We start from the raw sequence: 13330 nt of genomic DNA, 5'->3' as shown, positions 1-13330 counted from the left end.
GTTTTAATCTGATTTTCATTAAAAGGAAAACCCGGGAATCCTAATTGTAAGGCAAGTGCTAAAGAGTAAAATCTATTAAAAATCCAAATTGAAGTGGGATTGTAAGCACTTTATGGCAACTGAAGCATGGAATTAGATCATATGACACCGTATTAGGTGTAATGCAGAGTGAACTTCTCTTGCATTGAGGATTTTTAGTAAGTAAATAAATAAATAAATAAATAAATAAATAAATAAATAAAACTAAACAAATCTTTATAACCCTCCAATACGTAACAAGTGCTTAAAATAATTCGTTTCTTCACTAGTTTATTTGATATTCCCTACCTGTAGGCTGATCAGGACTGCCAAGTTTGGTCTTACTACTTGATATGCAATTGAAGAAAATGTCAGGATAAAAAGGGTATTTGGATTTTAAAATGCTTGCCAAAAGCTGAAACAAAAGCTTTTGTTGCATATCTGAGGTAGACTATCTGAAGATTAAACTCTATAACATGTTTTTACTCTGCTTTTTCACAGTAAACCAAACACACCTTGTTCCTTTTTCATAGCCCCACAATAGCAATACCAATATAAGTGCACACGTGGTGTGAAAAAAATAAAAATGCAACACGCGTTGCATGTACCTGCATGTGCCTCGTAGCGCTGTGTAACTGCAGGTATGTGAATGCTTTATGAATATCAGTATGTACCTTGGGCACCTCTTGTTGTTTAACTCTAAAGGGGTGGGAAGTTCAATTACTTTAGAAGTACTCAGACTAAACGTTCCAAAGAGAAATGCTGACCATCTCAAATTAATCTTTAAAGAAGGTTATGGGTGGTCAACCGCCCTCACACTTCTAACTTGACTGGCCGCTCATCAAATTGAGGTCACCGAAAAGTGCCTCATTTGTTTTGCTGCTTGGGTGCAGACTTCTAACAGTTTTAATGGGATGATAGTATAAAACATAATTTATATTGCCTATTTAAAACCAAGTTTTGTTTTTACAGAGTGTGAGAGTACAACAGACTCCTTTACAGGATGTTAAACAATGTCCAGCTCATTGGCCAACATTAGGGTTATCAATGAGCAGCCCCTGCCTTCCAGCAATTCATAATCTTTTTAAGTTTAGGCAATGGCCAAAATAAGTATTCAAATGGGGCATAGTTCACTATGAGAACAACATAATTGTGTTTATACTGAAACCTAGCTGTAGATTAAACTGGATTGAGAGCTGGCTTTACATATTAACTGGGCAAACAATTAGAGAATTTAAGTAAATTGATCAAATCACCTAGTCTACAGTGTATGCAATTGTATGTTGCGATAAGACTTTTGTGAGAATTGTGTAAAAAATGGGGTGCAGGTTTTCAGCAACAAAGGAAAAGCAGAAGGATCTCAATGACTTCACAAGGGGCATGACAGCGGGGTCCCTGGACTGGATGCGCCTTTAGTATGTGTGTTCCACACAACAGCACTTGTTAAAGGTGAGAAAGGGTAATAGTAGTAATAATAAAAATAATAATAATAATAATAATAATAATGGTGAAATCTCACTTTACATATCCAATACTGGGTTAGAGCCCCTTAATATACAAGCAAGCCACATTTACACCTACTCCCAAAAGAGTTACCTGCTGTTTGTCTGTAAAGAAAAAGATTTGTTTGTATTAAAATTATCCTGATTCTGAATTTGTCATATGTTGTTGTCTGCACTTGAGACCTAAACAGACCTAAACAAGCATAAATTTAGTTCATATTTTAAGTCCTTTTGAAAGAGGTTATATTCATGGAGGGGTGGGGGGGACTCAACAAAAGATAAATTAAAGAACCATTTTTGAACGACAACATTCCGGCTATGTATTGTTTTATAAAATAAAAGGCCCTGACATTAATTTTCTACTAATCTGATTGTATGTTCCAAAGCAGGCCATTCTGTGACCTTTGACATCTGAATCTTGTTATGGAGACGCTGCTCAAATTAATTTCTGTTGAGGTGAACAACAGGACACGGTTGTTTATACAAGTTCTAGCTGTGGAGCATTAAAAAGGTCAAGAACGAGTCATGTTCCCCTTCTGGGTAAAATCGGGCCAAAGGCTATTAGCTACAGCCATTTAGGAAAACAAGTAGCTATTAATAAAGTGGCACTCTAATAAGTAAAGCTCCATAAATGCTCATTCTACAACACACAATTACACCAAGTTTTAGGTATTTTACCAAAAGTTTTAATATCCATTATTTAAAGCATATGAAGAAACGAGACACGAGTGTTTAACAACACAGCCCTGGGGGTATATTGTAAGGGGAATGGCATCTCTGGTAGAATACTTTGTAAACATGAAGTAAAATGAATAACTGCTCAGTAAATCTGAATGTATACTCTCCAATCAGTCAGGTTTTGTGTGACATGTACTTACACTTGCCAATGTGTTCACATACACTTTCCTCCCTGACAAAATGTCATAGAGTAAAGGGAGGCAGTTAAACTACAGCACTATAAATCCCCTCCTTGCTCCAATAGCATCAAGAGGTATTTTCTCATGTGGTACAGCCCTAACTACACATACAGTTGACTGGGAAAAGTGAAAAAGGTACTAAAACTTATGAATGGCAGAAAAATTGTTTTGATATGCTAGCAAGTACACATTGGAGGTACTTATAGGCTTTTGATGCCATGTTAACTACACTCACTTATTTCTATTTAAATCAATGAATGTGTTTGCGATGTCATTTACTACATAGTTAATGGTGTAACAATGTACTATTCCTTTCTATTTAAACCTTCAGGCATCATGGTATTGAATCTATGTATCCATTTATTTTCCTTTATTCTTCTATTATTGTCTATAATCTGATTTCATTTCTTCTAAAACTCCAAATTGTAGACCATGGTGTGTTCTTTCTTTTTGTAAATATATTATATATATATATATATATATATATATATATATATATATATATATATATATATATTTGATCACCCATGACTTTTGAATTTATTAGCATGATAGTACTTTTAAAGGCTGCTGGATAAAAATAAACTACATTTCCTGTACTGAGAAATTAATTTGGATGATTTGGGGGAAGAAACAAGTTTGCACAGCTGATCTGAAGGAGGGAGTTTGGCACTAGCTTTAAAGCACATTTTGTTCCCTATAACAGTGACCCAGTTTTCAAAATTAAAAACAGAACTGGACTAATGTTAAACACACTTTTCTTTTTATAATCATAGCAATCACTAAAGATGGATACATTTCAGTCTGAAGTTGAGAAGTTCTAATAACCCTTTTGTGTTTCGTACAACTAATTTGCTGAAACAATACTTAAAAAAAAAAAAAAACGAAACACAGACATGACCTACTGTGCCGGTATACAGTATGGGACACTTCCCTTTCCCATGGCAAAAGGCTGGATGATTCAGCAAGACGCCCAACCAACAATTAGGTCAATTACTGGCAAACGATGTTCTTTTTTTACAAAGATGGTGCATAACACAATTTGAGAAACCCCAGTATTGTTCAAATACAAGAGAGCCTGTAGGTTTTGTGCATATATAACTTGGACACTTTGGAGTCTATTTAACATATTTGTTTATCTACTTTGTGTGCCCTCTCATAACCAGTCATGACAGGTCCAAAACTGTCCTACAAGTTGCAAGTACAGTAATCCGTGGCACATCCGACTGCAGTAGGACCAAAGGAAGGGTGGATAAATGAATCCTTTCACATCTTGGGCGACACAAGGTCAGAATTTGAGTAATTTTTTGCACAAATGTCATGCAACAGCTCAGAACCCATGTCCACCAACCGGAAAAAAATTAACAAGGTAAAATATTAATTACATTTTAATACTTCAACCTACATGACAAAAGCCAATAAAAAATGGCAAGGATATGTGTTTGTTTCTTTTGTGTAGTACTGTTACAAGGCCAAACGATGAAGGAGAATAGCATGGAGTGCATTGCCAGCAACTGTGTACAATTTGCTGGTATTGATTGCATGTTGAAATATCGTCCATGGAGACAATCAATTGCTAGGTGCTGAAGATGCCTGGTATGTTTATTGATATTTGAGGAGGGGAGTGGTAAGCTTTTACATAAGCAAATCCGTACAATTGGTCTACAATTCATATTCTTGCTTGTTTTTCTCCAGATTATTAATTAGTCATTCAGCAGACGCTTTTATCCAAAGCGACTTAAAGAGATCAGAGGGGGAATAGGACCTCGGTTTAACATCTCATCCAAAGGACGGAGCACAAGGAGGTTAAGTGACTTGCTCAGGGTCACGCACAGTGAGTCAGTGGTTGAGCCCACAGTGAGTCAGTGATTGAGCCCTTTCTTTAACCACTGGACCACCAAGCCTCCATATATCTCTTACTAACCTTAAAAACAGAAAACCTTAAAATGGGGATATAAAATATTTACAAGAATATTTTAGCCAATTTAGCTAAAATACATTTCAGCTAGCAGAGAGTCTGTTTTCAAAAGTCTGCGATATCATTTGACATTATTAAATAAATAAGTATTCACTCTTTTTACACATCCCATCCCAGGCTGGTACAGTACTGTGAAACATTGAGTGACTTCTTGGAAATACAGACATGAAGCCACAAACCAGGCCCAGCTATGTCTTTACACTTCAGAAAGTGCTTTGGTTGCTTCGAAAGATTTTCGATTTTGTTTCTGGCCACATCCTGGTCCCTGCCTTGCTGTGTGTAAAAACGACAAGCCTGTTGTTCTTGGAACCCACTAAACAAGGAGGCGCCAAACTAAATGAAAGAAGCTGACTCATGTAAATGCTTTGCTGTAAGATTGACCAAACATTCATATGTTAACCGTTTTCACATGATTTCATGTTTTTTTTTTATTTTCTTTTTAAAAGTAATGTTTCTGATGACAAATACAAGCCTCTACAGCTCACAACACAAATAAAGCCTGACCACAAGAGGGACTTTCACTGCATAAAAGTTTCAATGAAAAATGGAGCCCTGGGAAAGCAGTAGATATTCAAGACAAACTGCCAAGAATCATTTCTATTTAAGCTCAATACTTTTTCTTTACACAGGCATCAAATTAAATAATACATTATTCTGCACAATTAAACTTGTACACATTATACATAATTAATATTGAACCTATTGGAATAAAATGCTTGTGTGTGTTTGGGAACAAGACTTAAAAAGCTGAAACCTGTTCCTTGGGAAATACAAAGTGTCAATTCTCTCAGATAGTGCTACTAATGATTTTGTAGCTGTGATTTTAATTTCTATTTGTATAATTATTATTTTATTGAAACACCTTGTATTATGGTAAAGGATACATCTGGTTATTTAAAAAACTTTTTCATAGGCAGAGAATGGATGTCTGTGCAGATAAAATTAACTCTTGAGGTCTGAACTGAAAATGAAATACAATTTAGGTAAAACGAAAACATGTTGCCCATTAGGACATTAATTAATTCGCTTTGTGAAATTCTGCAAGAAAACTTTCCCCACAGGAGAATAAGAAATACTAGATTAACTGTGCACGAGGCTTATTACCAATTACATTTTCAAACATCCTAGATTTTTTATTGCAAAAGTACAACTACGGTAGATTAAATCTCTGACGGCCATGCTAATTCGAACTGGGAAGATCCTGAAAGGACGATTTTAAATGAAAGGGTCATTAAGAAACACGTATGTTAGCAGCAGAAATCTCTCTACACAGCTGTAAATACAAAATTACAGTTATGAAAAATCATAAACTACATCCACAGTATGCATGTAAAAAGTGTGACATCCTGATGAACGATCCCAGGTTCTGATACTATTTTGAACTAAAACAGTAAAAAGTTTTAAATAAGCAGTTTTCAAAAAGCACATCAAAGTTTTCAATAAGCAGTTAGTTTCAATAAACTAGCCAAGAAGAAACTAATTTAATCCATGGATTTACGACCAATTCATTTTAGAATGGGAAGGTTTTGTCTCACAAAAGTAAAATGTATTGTTTGCAATTATGTCTCTATTACACCCAAGACTATCTGCTCCCCTTGACCAGTTCCCCTTGTTGCTATTTCTGCATGTCCTATTCTGCTCATTATAAGCAAGTCGGGCTTGCCCTTATGATCTCAAGCTGTGCCCTCTGTGTCCAGTTTTATCAGCCACAATAATTTCTCATCCTGCCCTTTGATAACAGGTCTACATGCAGCCGTCATCACTTACCCTCCCCGCCTCGGGAGGAAAAGTTATTTTAATCATGGTCATCAAAACTGCTGCAAGCTCTTAATGTACCTCTGCGATTTCAAATATTGTAAACTGGAACTGCAAGATCCATAAAGCACTGGCCTTCTCATAACAACATAATAATTGTTTGACACAGCCTTCAACATAATATACAAATCCACGCTCGCCATTGCAGGTATATTAAAACAGTAATCACTATTGAACCTCTGGGCCCAGATGTAATTTCTTGCATGTTACAACAGGTTGGGCATGCATTGTGAAGGTTGATAAAGTTCAATAATTTGACTAACCATCCATGTGTGGTACTCATTATGGACCCGATAAATAGATTAATCAAAAAGGACATGAAAAGCACATTATGAAAATCTGATTCAATTTCCAGTCCTGCTCTGTAACAATTACCACATGGGCTGCCCTTCGGTGTAACATGCTCCAGTTAAAGAAAGGGGGGGGGGAGCAAAAAAATAAAAAGAAAAAAATAAATCCATAGTAAATCCACAGAGTGATCCATAGTAATAAATACAGTAGCACACAACGGCAACGGGTTTCAAATCCTCCCTACAAAAACATGTGGGCATGTGGTGTATAAATAGGGTAATCACGGGTGTTGGAATAGTTAGTGTTGGCGTTAATGTTGATGTCAGTGTTGGTGGATGTTCGTGTTGCGTGCTGTCCCATCTCGTTTGTTTATGTACGTCTCTGTGAGTGTAGACCTTTTGTTTTGGTCCTTGTGCCATTTATTTTGTGAATGTGTTTTGTTCTGTCTAGTGTTTTGTTATTTGTTTATTATTATTAAAACGTGCATATTAGCGCTTTAAAACTGCAACTTCTGTGTCCGAGTCTCCCTTCCTGGTCAAAACACCACTGCCAGTGACGCTGTCCTGTCACATGTGATGTCAGAGGTGGGACAGCACCCCTAGAGACTCAGACCAGAAGAGCAAGTTTAAAAAAAAAAAATTTAAAAAAAAGAGAGAAGAAAAAAAAAGAATGAATGTCAGCACCACTACGGTGCCCAGCAGCACCGCCACTGTTGGGAGTGTCCCGCGTTAAAGGCAGCATGGAGGTCCCACCTCAATGTCCAGAGTGGCCAGAGCTGCTGCCATTACCGGAGTGCCCCACGTTGAGGGCAGCAGTGCCGCTGCCAGCACCACCGCCACACCAGTGCTCAGCGGCAGCGCCACGTCCAGAGTGCCCAGCTCCGCTGTCTCCAGCGCCACAGGGAGAAGCCCAGCTGTCTCCAATGCCACAGAGAGAAGCCCTGCTGTCCCCAGCGCCACAGGGAGAAGCCCCGCTGTCTCTAGTGCCAGCATTGCCACGGCTGGCTACATGTCTGAAGGAGCCAGCCTTTCCGCTGTCAGCATTGCCACTGCTGGCTGCAGGTCTGGAGGAAGCAGCATTGTCGCTGCCAGCACTGCCCCTAGCAGCATTTTCGCTGCCGGAATGCTTCGTTCAGCTATCAGTGGTGAGGACACCCCGGCAAAGAAGGTGAGGAGACCTCCACCACAGCCCCGATCATCAACCCACCCCCAAGGGTCCATATGGGGAAAGACGGACATGAGGGGAGGGGGGTTGTGTGTTTTAAACGTGTGCATTAGCGCTTTAAAACTGCAACTTCTGTGTCTCCCTTCCTGGTCAAAACACCAGTGCCAGTGATGCTGTCCTGTCACAGTAATAAAACACCCAAGTGTTCGTTGCTATTGAAGCCCAGTTTTGTGTATAATGCTTGGATTTGATGCAACTCCATTGAGAATAAGTCTGTAGAATTGGCTGCCAAATAAATTACAGCATTCAATAATTTAAAATACAAGATTTACAAAGAGTTTGAAAATAACTTTAAAAGCAGTGTAAAAACAAACACATTCGAATTGTGTCCTATACTCATGTAATATTTTTAGGTTAGCCAAATTTGTTTGTTTTTTTACACCAGGCTTCTTCCAGATATAAAAACTGAATCACACTATCAATTCAGTTCATGCAGTCATGATGTGGAAAGAGTCCAGATTTCAGCAGAGTGTGGATACTTTCCAGTAAAATTCCAATTAAAAAGCTGGAATTAGCCAGAGCTAGCACCTTCTTTACCAAAACAGAACAGTGTTAAATAACCATCTTGTTTAAAAGACACAAAAGTTTTCTTGAATAAAATATTGTATTTTGTGTTTTTAGATTGAACGCACACTGTATTAAACAATAAACTTAATCTTCTCTTTAAAATAACTTCTACATCATTTTATTATCAGTTTTAAATAATGTTCTTCTGACACAATTTGTATCCTGAAAAGTATCTCTTGCAACTAATTCTAGCAATGCACTGTGACTAAAGAACTATGATGTTTACTCTACACTCATTAGGAATCACTTTACACTTTATTAAGTCTCATAGCGTAACTACGACAGCACCATTCCATCTGTCCAGCAGTTCTGCTCTGTATCTTAAAAAACAAGAAATTGGTAATTGTCACACAGGAAAACTAAGCGACATGCACATAAGGATTGTGGGAAACCTTAAACTTCAAGTTCAGAGAACATCAGGCTAACACTTTCTCACAATATGAATAGAAGTGATGAATCCAATACAGCTACATTTTTGTGCATATCCCTATGGACAGATCAGATTGTACAGTGTGTGCTCCAGGTGTTGTAGCTGGAATATCTGAATACAGACCAAAGCTAGGAGCACCAATTTAAAGGGGAAATATTTAATAAAACGTTAGCTGCCAATGGTGATAGAAGAGGATAGGATGCTTGTGGTGTGCGTTGGTGCTTTAAGTCAAACTTCAGAGGCTACCAGAGTACTCTACAGCAGCAAATAACTTTGGCTAGTTCAATAGTAACCAATTAAAAAAGGCATAAGAGGGAGGGAGCTAATGGAAATAAATGGGAGTCATCAGGCAGGGTCAAATGAACTATACGCTGCTTGAAAACAGGTGTACCAGGGTAAACTGTCAGAGAGCCGTCATTTATAAGAGAGGACAATGCAGAGAAGGCATCATTTATTTCAATCAAAAAACTATTAATTTTAAAAGGAAGGCTAACACAGAGTAAATCACCACTGTTTTTGTTTTGTTTTTTTTAAATCAAAGAAGGGAAGAAAGACAATGAGAAAGTAAGACTAATGCAGGAGCAGGTTGCCCTGGGGGCTATTCTACGATAAAATAAAACACAGTTCTGGAATTAACTTTTAAATTGTTTTTAATAATAATAATAATAATAATAATAATAATAATAATAATAATAATAATAATAATAATAATGATGCTCATTTCCCATGCTTTAGTGCGCATATAAACCTGCAAAAGAAGCCTGTCTTCTGTATAAAGAAAAAAAACATTTGAATGTTATTTCAAATGTATAGGTACTGTGCCAATAGGGGAGTCATTTGATCAACCTACTAGCCGGTTCAGGACATTGTTTACAGTACCAGGGAATCTACCTGGATAGTATATCCTACTTAATTTTAGGGGTAATCCCAGGATAACCACTTATAGGTGGTTGATGCAAATCAAGTCTGATTCCCAGTTGTACTGCTGTACTGCTCTAAAAACCTATCTGCAGCTTATACAGTACCAGCAGAGTATAGGTTGATCAAATCAGCACCTCAGCAAGTTTAAGATCATTGGAATTCCAGCATGTGTGTTAGGGCTATGTAATAAAGTCACCAACATTTCTTTAGCTCTAAATGCTTTCTGCAGTCATCAAATAGGCGATTTGTTAATTTTGTTGGATAAAAATAAAAGAACAATACAAATTGAGAATAAAGTCATAAAATATTGTAATTAAATAATATATGGCCAAACAGTTTTGGCTAGATATAGCCTCTCCTTTTACATGCATGTGAAATGAAGAAAATATGGCAAAAATGCTTTTTTCAGTCCAATGAATGAACATTTTAAAAGTTGTTTTTTTCACCCCCAGATTTTCAAAAGGTTCTTCAGTTAACGTGAATGTTTAAACACACTTTCCATGTATAAAGTTTCTTGTGATTCATTGTTAAAAAGTTGGATATTTATATTTTGAAGGAACAGACAACAAGAAACAATATATAACTTAATATCTCACTAATCTTTACTGCCAAGTTATTATTTAAGTACCTGTATCAACACAAAGTAAAAATTTGGGGTTTTAATCCAAGCTTTTGCAAATATTTTTATTTAGCTTTCTGGAATCCTGAAAGAGTTACACTGCCCTCTGGTGGATAGAGTCCATATTAATTCAGTACTGATACATAAACCCTTTTATTTTGGTACATATAACAAGTGTAAACTGAAACAATTAAATCAAGCGAGGAGTCATCATTGCATTATACATTGCAAATGTTTTTTTTTCTGTTTTTTTTTTTTTTTTTAAATAATGTAAATGTAAAACTTCTTACATTACAACTGTTTATTTTTCATATTCCTTAAACTACTGTATATCAGAAAAAAAAAATGTGTAAAGTATGATAGTCAATGGCTTTTTTTCTACATTATCCAAATTCTACAAAGTTCTGCTAAAGGACGTAAACAAATTTAGCACAACCTTAATGTTTTTAAAATAACACCCAATCAACGGCCAACTTATCACACCATTAAAGAATGGGCATGTTTTGCGGAAACAACTACAAAAGTCAAACGGAAGTTTGCTCATACTGTGTTCTTAAGGTTTTTGCATCTTTGTTTACTGCAGTTGTAAAGGTAAATCGGCTAGATAACTGTCCAAATGTTTCTTTACAACAACAAAAAATGCCACCGATTAGTGCTTTCAGCATATAATGTATTTCTTTGAAAGTAAAAATAAACCAACTGAGAACAGCTACTGACAAAGTATAATTCAGCACACTGCATATACTGTATTGTGCACAAATTGACAATCTGTTCCATTGTAGAATGCCACAGACCCATTCCGCATTAGTTCAGGAATCTCTAGTCTATTCTTATTGTGCAAGAGGCTTGAACCAAATAAAGGGTGTGCGTCAACCCCTTTATTTGGTTCTGGGAAGCTACTGCTTTTTTTCGAAAGGAAAAAACATGAGATCTTATTAAAGAACAATTGAGGTCAATATTTACAACTATAAACACGTTAACGGTTCCTTTGAAAAATCCTGTACAATATTTATAAGGACACAGTGTTATTGAAGTACAAAGTCCAATCATGTTACTTAAATTTCAAAAAGTAAATTTAATCCAGCTCTTGTTAACAGTTTTTATGTGTATTTTTAATTAGAATGTAACAAGCCTATTAGAATATGTGTTGGAAATTGAATTCACATACATTTCACTGTATTGCTATTTAAAACCAATATTAATAATCTGCTTCCAAATTGCTGCTCTCCATCTGCTAAATCAAACGGCCTGTACTAACTAAAGAAAATCAATATCAGTCTAAAGCTGTGTGTGAAATGGAAACAGCACAGATCTCAGTTCACCTCGCGTGTCAGGTGTTCTCTAATTTCCAGAGGGGGGTTCTGTAAAGGGGTTAAATAAAGGGAGTCGGATTCAAGCACACATCTGGTCATTTGTTTTTACAGTATATGTGCATGCAAGAAATCATTTTAGCACTTTAAACAACGCAAGCTGATCAAATCAGCCATTTCCTGTCTCTGAATTTGGCCGACCCAAATTCATTTTGCCAATTCAAATAAAACCAACGGAGATTTGATAACACCTGTAATTGTGCGACATACAGCTAGGGAATTCCTTTGAACCTGCCAGCTGAAACAATAGCACTAGCCCACTGCTGGACTTAAAGAAATAGCAACATGACTGAGAAAATAATTATTTAAAAAATATCAAAATATTTTGAAAAAGGAAAAAAATAAACAGCGATGATATTTTATTACCCAGTATGTATATTTCTATAACGTCTTAGAGGCATATTTCTTTAGCTATTGCTTTCTTTATTTGTTTTCTTTTATCATTTTATCTAACACATTTTACAATATATACACATAATAAAGTGTTAATAATCTAAATCAGCTTTGAAAATCTGAGCAACACATTTGAGCAGAAATGTGCTTGCTTCATACCAGTTCTACACAAACAAAGATCACTACTAAGTATCAAAGTCAACATCAGTAACATGATTACAGAAGAAATCCTGGATTTGAAATATGTTTTAATTAAGCATTTTATTCATTTTTCTTGAAAGGGGACCAGCCTTTCTCTTACCTACCCTGCAACAGTGTATATTATGACTTAAAACCGATGCCCAGTATTTCACACTGCTTGCAATGAGTTGAATCATTTTCCTCACACTGGCTCATACCCAGTTATATTATGTGAAATTCTTAGCACACAGGAAAGTTATTCAGCATTCTTTACTGTAAGAGACACCTCATTCTGCATCGTTAATTAGTGTCTGTTGAGTTCATGTACCACGTTTAAAAAAAAAAAAGTATTTCCAATTTAAAAGTTTATAATGGAATGGTTGTATTGTATGTTCTGTATCAATTTAAAAAAAAAAAAAAGATAAAAAGCAACATATATTAAAGATTTTAGTGAACACAAAACGTAAACATATATTTGCAATACAACAGTGCCCCTTGCTGGTTACAAGCCGTAACTGTTTTTAAAATGTGTCCCTCAGGTGTTCAGAAAAGTCAGGTTTATACAGAACAATACAGCCACTTTTACCCACAATCAGAAGATCAAAGTACATACTATTATCCCACTCTAGGGATATACTGTTGAACTGTTGCATGCTTATCACAAAGCATTTACTGCCGTGCTAAGATAAAAATGACTTGTTTTTTAAAAAAAGAACAAAACATTGATGTTAAAGCTTTAAAAAGAAAAACTAAATCAGGAGGTTCGTTTACATCTTACATGCACTTTAGTTATTTCCCGACGGTTCTGTATTTGCTTTCCGCGTTACAAAAAACTGTGCAAACTAGCACATTAGTAAATGTTTTGTGAAGATTGTTCTTGGCTAGGAGATTCTTCAGCACAAATTATTTAAAGTATCAGAAACTGGGGATGCATGTTCATCTGTCTTTACGTACCTCTATCTGTACGTCACACATTTTATTATATCTACTAAAACCGCTTATACAATTAAAATCTGGTTATGACATTCTTTAGTTCTTGAGAGCTGAGAGGGAATATATGATGTCTGATCTATAGTTATCCTTTTCATGAAACATACTATATGGT

General features: G+C 36.0%; 1 protein-coding gene across 3 annotated transcripts in view; it reads right to left on the bottom strand.

Moving 5' to 3' along the window:
* LOC117424094 (WW domain-containing oxidoreductase-like) overlaps nt 1-13330 on the bottom strand; it is a 375339-nt gene that overhangs the window by 358645 nt on the left and 3364 nt on the right. The gene's annotated exons all lie outside the window — the stretch shown is intronic.

Source organism: Acipenser ruthenus, chromosome 19, assembly GCF_902713425.1.
Source record: "Acipenser ruthenus chromosome 19, fAciRut3.2 maternal haplotype, whole genome shotgun sequence".
NCBI lineage: Eukaryota > Metazoa > Chordata > Actinopteri > Acipenseriformes > Acipenseridae > Acipenser > Acipenser ruthenus.
Note: the sequence above shows the minus strand (reverse complement) of the source record. Positions and strands in the feature narration are given on the sequence as shown.